The sequence below is a fragment of the Symphalangus syndactylus genome, chromosome 21 (assembly GCF_028878055.3).
Source record: "Symphalangus syndactylus isolate Jambi chromosome 21, NHGRI_mSymSyn1-v2.1_pri, whole genome shotgun sequence".
In the NCBI taxonomy this organism is placed as follows: Eukaryota; Metazoa; Chordata; class Mammalia; order Primates; family Hylobatidae; genus Symphalangus; species Symphalangus syndactylus.
In genome coordinates, this window is record NC_072443.2 from 89206976 (window position 1) to 89214098 (window position 7123).

Below are 7123 nucleotides of genomic sequence, written 5' to 3' on the forward strand. Positions count from 1 at the left end.
TGTCTCCAAATATAAACTACACAGAATCATTCTGTGAAACTTCTTTCTGATCTGTGCATTCAGCTAACAGAGTTAAACCATACTTTTGATTGAGCAGATCTGAACACTCTTTCTGTAGAAAATGCAACAGGACATTTGGAGCGCTAAGAGAGTAGTAGTGGAAAAAGGAATATATTCAAGTATAAACTACACAGAAGCATTCTGTGAAACTTCTTTCTGATCTGAGCATTCAGCTAACAGAGTTACACCATACTTTAGATTGAGCAGTTTTGAAACACTCTGTCTGTAGAAAATGCAACTGGACATTCGTAGCGCTAAGTGGGTAATAGTGGAAAAAAGAATATGTTCAAATATAAACTACACAGAAGCATTGTATGAAACTTCTTTCTGTTCTGTGCATTCAACTAACGGAGTTGAACCTTACTTTGATTGAGCCTTTCTGAAACACTCTTTCTGTAGAATCTGCAATTGGACATTCTGAGCGCTAAGAGGCCTATATTGGGAAAAATAATATCTTCAAATAAAAACTACACAGAAGCATTGTGTGAAACTTATTTCTGATATGTTCATTAAGCTAACAGAGTTAAACCATACTTTTGATTGCGCAGTTCTGAACACTCTTTCTGTAGAAAATGCAAGTGGACATTCGGAGCGCTAAGAGGGTAATAGTGGAAAAAGGAATATATTCAAATATAAACTACACAGTAGCATTCTGTGAAAATTCTTTCTGTTCTGTGCATTCAACTAACAGAGTTGAACCTTACTTTTGATTGAGCCGTTCTGAAACACTCTTTCTGTAGAAACTGCAATTGGACATGCTAAGCGCTAAGAGGCCTACATTGGGAAAAAGAATATCTTCAAATAAAAACTACACAGATGCATTCTGTGAAACTTATTTCTGATCTGTAAATTCAGTTAAGAGAGATAAAACATATTTTTGATTGAGCAGTTATGAAACACTCTTTTTGTAGAAAATGCAAGTGGAGATTCGGAGCGCTAAGAGGGTAATAGTGGAAAAAGGAATGTCTTCAAATATAAACTACACAGAATCATTCGGTGAAACTTCTTTCTGATCTGTGCATTCAGCTAACAGAGTTAAACCATACTTTTGATTGAGCAGATCTGAACACTCTTTCTGTTGAAAATGCAACTGGACATCTGTAGCGCTAAGAGAGTAGTAGTGGATAAAGGAATATATTCAAATATAAACTACACAGAAGCATTCTGTGAAACTTCTTTCTGATCTGAGCATTCAGCTAACAGAGTTAAACCATACTTTTGATTGAGCAGTTTTGAAACACTCTGTCTGTAGAAAATGCAACTGGACATTCGTAGCGCTAAGTGGATAATAGTGGAAAAAAGAATATGTTCAAATATAAACTACACAGAAGCATTGTATGAAACTTCTTTCTGTTTTCTGCATTCAACTAACAGAGTTGAACCTTACTTTTGATTGAGCCGTTCTGAAACACTCTTTCTGTAGAAACTGCAATTGGACATTCTGAGCGCTAAGAGGCCTATATTGGGAAAAAGAATGTCTACAAATAAAAACTACACAGAAGAATTGTGTGAAACTTCTTTCTGTTCTGTTTGTTCAACTAAAAGAGTTGAACCGTAGTTTTGATTGAGCCGTTCTGAAACACTCTTTCTGTAGAAAATGCAAGTGGAGATTCGGAGCGCTAAGAGGGTAATAGTGGAAAAAGGAATGTCTTCAAATATAAACTACACAGAATCATTCGGTGAAACTTCTTTCTGATCTGTGCATTCAGCTAACAGAGTTAAACCATACTTTTGATTGAGCAGATCTGAACACTCTTTCTGTTGAAAATGCAACTGGACATCTGTAGCGCTAAGAGAGTAGTAGTGGATAAAGGAATATATTCAAATATAAACTACGCAGAAGCATTCTGTGAAACTTCTTTCTGATCTGAGCATTCAGCTAACAGAGTTAAACCATACTTTTGATTGAGCAGTTTTGAAACACTCTGTCTGTAGAAAATGCAACTGGACATTCGTAGCGCTAAGTGGGTAATAGTGGAAAAAAGAATATGTTCAAATATAAACTACACAGAAACATTGTATGAAACTTCTTTCTGTTCTGTGCATTCAACTAACAGAATTGAACCTTACTTTTGATTGAGCCGTTCTGAAACACACTTTCTGTAGAAACTGCAATTGGACATTCTGAGCGCTAAGAGGCCTATATTGGGAAAAAGAATGTCTACAAATAAAAACTACACAGAAGAATTGTGTGAAACTTCTTTCTGTTCTGTTTGTTCAACTAAAAGTGTTGAACCTTAGTTTTGATTGAGCCGTTCTGTAACAGTCTTTCTGTAGAAAATGCAAGTGGAGATTCGGAGCGCTAAGGGGGTAATAGTGGAAAAAGGAATGTCTCCAAATATAAACTACACAGAATCATTCTGTGAAACTTCTTTCTGATCTGTGCATTCAGCTAACAGAGTTAAACCATACTTTTGATTGAGCAGATCTGAACACTCTTTCTGTAGAAAATGCAACTGGACATTTGGAGCGCTAAGAGAGTAGTAGTGGAAAAAGGAATATATTCAAATATAAACTACACAGAAGCATTCTGTGAAACTTCTTTCTGATCTGAGCATTCAGCTAACAGAGTTAAACCATACTTTCGATTGAGCAGTTTTGAAACACTCTGTCTGTAGAAAATGCAACTGGACATTCGTAGCGCTAAGTGGGTAATAGTGGAAAAAAGAATATGTTCAAATATAAACTACACAGAAGCATTGTATGAAACTTCTTTCTGTTCTGTGCATTCAACTAACAGAGTTGAACCTTACTTTTGATTGAGCCTTTCTGAAACACTCTTTCTGTAGAAACTGCAATTGGACATTCTGAGCGCTAAGAGGCCTATATTGGGAAAAATAATATCTTCAAATAAAAACTACACAGAAGCATTGTGTGAAACTTATTTCTGATATGTTCATTAAGCTAACAGAGTTAATCCATACTTTTGATTGCGCAGTTCTGAACACTCTTTCTTTAGAAAATGCAAGTGGACATTCGGAGCGCTAAGAGGGTAATAGTGGAAAAAGGGATATATTCAAATATAAACTACACAGTAGCATTCTGTGAAAATTCTTTCTGTTCTGTGCATTCAACTAACAGAGTTGAACCTTACTTTTGATTGAGCCGTTCTGAAACACTCTATCTGTAGAAACTGCAATTGGACATGCTAAGCGCTAAGAGGCCTACATTGGGAAAAAGAATATCTTCAAATAAAAACTACACAGATGCATTCTGTGCAACTTATTTCTGATCTGTAAATTCAGTTCACAGAGATAAAACATATTTTTGATTGAGCAGTTATGAAACACTCTTTTTGTAGAAAATGCAAGTGGAGATTCGGAGCGCTAAGAGGGTAATAGTGGAAAAAGGAATGTCTTCAAATATAAACTACACAGAATCATTCGGTGAAACTTCTTTCTGATCTGTGCATTCAGCTAACAGAGTTAAACCATACTTTTGATTGAGCAGATCTGAACACTCTTTCTGTTGAAAATGCAACTGGACATTTGGAGCGCTAAGAGCGTATTAGTGGAAAAAGGAATATATTCAAATATAAACTACACAGAAGCATTCTGTGAAACTTCTTTCTGATCTGAGCATTCAGGTAACAGAGTTAAACCATACTTTTGATTGAGCAGTTTTGAAACACTCTGTCTGTAGAAAATGCAACTGGACATTCGTAGCGCTAAGTGGGTAATAGTGGAAAAAAGAATATGTTCAAATATAAACTACACAGTAGCATTCTGTGAAAATTCTTTCTCTTCTGTGCATTCAACTAACAGAGTTGAACCTTACTTTTGATTGAGCCATTCTGAAACACTCTTTCTGTAGAAACAGCAATTGGACATGCTAAGCGCTAAGAGGCCTACATTGGGAAAAAGAATATCTTCAAATAAAAACTACACAGATGCATTCTGTGCAACTTATTTCTGATCTGTAAATTCAGTTAACAGAGATAAAACATATTTTTCATTGAGCAGTTATGAAACACTCTTTTTGTAGAAAATGCAAGTGGAGATTCGGAGCGCTAAGTGGATAATAGTGGAAAAAGGAATGTCTTCAAATATAAACTACACAGAATCATTCGGTGAAACTTCTTTCTGATCTGTGCATTCAGCTAACAGAGTTAAACCATACTTTTGATTGAGCAGATCTGAACTCTCTTTCTGTTGAAAATGCAACTGGACTTTTGGAGCGCTAAGTGCTTATTAGTGGAAAAAGGAATATATTCAAATATAAACTACACAGAAGCATTGTGTGAAACTTCTTTCTGATCTGAGCATTCAGCTAACAGAGTTAAACCATACTTTTGATTGAGCAGTTTTGAAACACTCTGTCTGTAGAAAATGCAACTGGACATTCGTAGCGCTAAGTGGGTAATAGTGGAAAAAAGAATATGTTCAAATATAAACTACACAGAAGCATTGTATGAAACTTCTTTCTGTTCTGTGCATTCAACTAACAGAGTTGAACCTTACTTTTGATTGAGCCGTTCTGAAACACTCTTTCTGTAGAAACTGCAATTGGACATTCTGAGAGCTAAGAGGCCTATATTGGGAAAAAGAATGTCTACAAATAAAAACTACACAGAAGAATTGTGTGAAACTTCTTTCTGTTCTGTTTGTTCAACTAAAAGAGTTGAACCTTAGTTTTGATTGAGCCGTTCTGAAACACTCTTTATGTAGAAAATGCAAGTGGAGATTCGGAGCGCGAAGATGGTAATAGTGGAAAAAGGAATGTCACCAAATATAAACTACACAGAATCTTTCTGTGAAACTTCTTTCTGATCTGTGCATTCAGCTAAAAGAGTTAAACCATACTTTTGATTGAGCAGATCTGAACACTCTTTCTGTAGAAAATGCAACTGGACATTTTGAGCGCTAAGAGAGTAGTAGTGAAAAAAGGAATATATTAAAATATAAACTACACAGAAGCATTCTGTGAAACTTCTTTCTGATCTGAGCATTCAGCTAACAGAGTTAAACCATACTTTTGATTGAGCAGTTTTGAAACACTCTGTCTGTAGAAAATGCAACTGGACATTCGTAGCGCTAAGTGGGTAATAGTGGAAAAAAGAATATGTTCAAATATAAACTACACAGAAGCATTGTATGAAACTTCTTTCTGTTCTGTGCATTCAACTAACAGAGTTGAACCTTAATTTTGATTGAGCCTTTCTGAAACACTCTTTCTGTAGAATCTGCAATTGGACATTCTGAGCGCTAAGAGGCCTATATTGGGAAAAATAATATCTTCAAATAAAAACTACACAGAAGCATTGTGTGAAACTTATTTCTGATATGTTCATTAAGCTAACAGAGTTAAACCATACTTTTGATTGCGCAGTTCTGAACACTCTTTCTGTACAAAATGCAAGTGGACATTCGGAGCGCTAAGAGGGTAATAGTGGAAAAAGGGATATATTCAAATATAAACTACACAGTAGCATTCTGTGAAAATTCTTTCTCTTCTGTGCATTCAACTAACAGAGTTGAACCTTACTTTTGATTGAGCCGTTCTGAAACACTCTTTCTGTAGAAACTGCAATTGGACATGCTAAGCGCTAAGAGGCCTACATTGGGAAAAAGAATATCTTCAAATAAAAACTACACAGATGCATTCTGTGCAACTTATTTCTGATCTGTAAATTCAGTTAACAGAGATAAAACATATTTTTGATTGAGCAGTTATGAAACACTCTTTTTGTAGAAAATGCAAGTGGAGATTCAGAGCGCTAAGAGGGTAATAGTGGAAAAAGGAATGTCTTCAAATATAAACTACACAGAATCATTCGGTGAAACTTGTTTCTGATCTGTGCATTCAGCTAACAGAGTTAAACCATACTTTTGATTGAGCAGATCTGAACACTCTTTCTGTTGAAAATGCAACTGGACATTTGGAGCGCTAAGAGCGTAGTAGTGGAAAAAGGAATATATTCAAATATAAACTACACAGAAGCATTCTGTGAAACTTCTTTCTGATGTGAGCATTCAGCTAACAGTGTTAAACCATACTTTTGATTGAGCAGTTTTGAAACACTCTGTCTGTAGAAAATGCAACTGGACATTCGTAGCGCTAAGTGGGTAATAGTGGAAAAAAGAATATGTTCAAATATAAACTACACAGAAGCATTGTATGAAACTTCTTTCTGTTCTGTGCATTCAACTAACAGAGTTGAACCTTACTTTTGATTGAGCCGTTCTGAAACACTCTTTCGTAGAAACAGCAATTGGACATTCTGAGAGCTAAGAGGCCTATATTGGGAAAAAGAATGTCTACAAATAAAAACTACACAGAAGAATTGTGTGAAACTTCTTTCTGTTCTGTTTGTTCAACTAAAAGAGTTGAACCTTAGTTTTGATTGAGCCGTTCTGAAACACTCTTTATGTAGAAAATGCAAGTGGAGATTCGGAGCGCGAAGAGGGTAATAGTGGAAAAAGGAATGTCTCCAAATAAAACTACACAGAATCATTCTGTGAAACTTCTTTCTGATCTGTGCATTCAGCTAACAGAGTTAAACCATACTTTTGATTGAGCAGATCTGAACACTCTTTCTGTAGAAAATGCAACTGGACATTTGGAGCGCTAAGAGAGTAGTAGTGGAAAAATTAATATATTCAAATATAAACTACACAGAAGCATTCTGTGAAACTTCTTTCTGATCTGAGCATTCAGCTAACAGAGTTAAACCATACTTTTGATTGAGCAGTTTTGAAACACTCTGTCTGTAGAAAATGCAACTGGACATTCGTAGCGCTAAGTGGGTAATAGTGGAAAAAAGAATATGTTCAAATATAAACTACACAGAAGCACTGTATGAAACTTCTTTCTGTTCTGTGCATTCAACTAACAGAGTTCAACTTTACTTTTGATTGAGCCGTTCTGAAACACTCTTTCTGTAGAAACTGCAATTGGACATTCTGAGAGCTAAGAGGCCTATATTGGGAAAAAGAATGTCTACAAATAAAAACTACACAGAAGAATTGTGTGATACTTCTTTCTGTTCTGTTTGTTCAACTAAAAGAGTTGAACCTTAGTTTTGATTGAGCCGTTCTGAAACACTCTTTCTGTAGAAAATGCA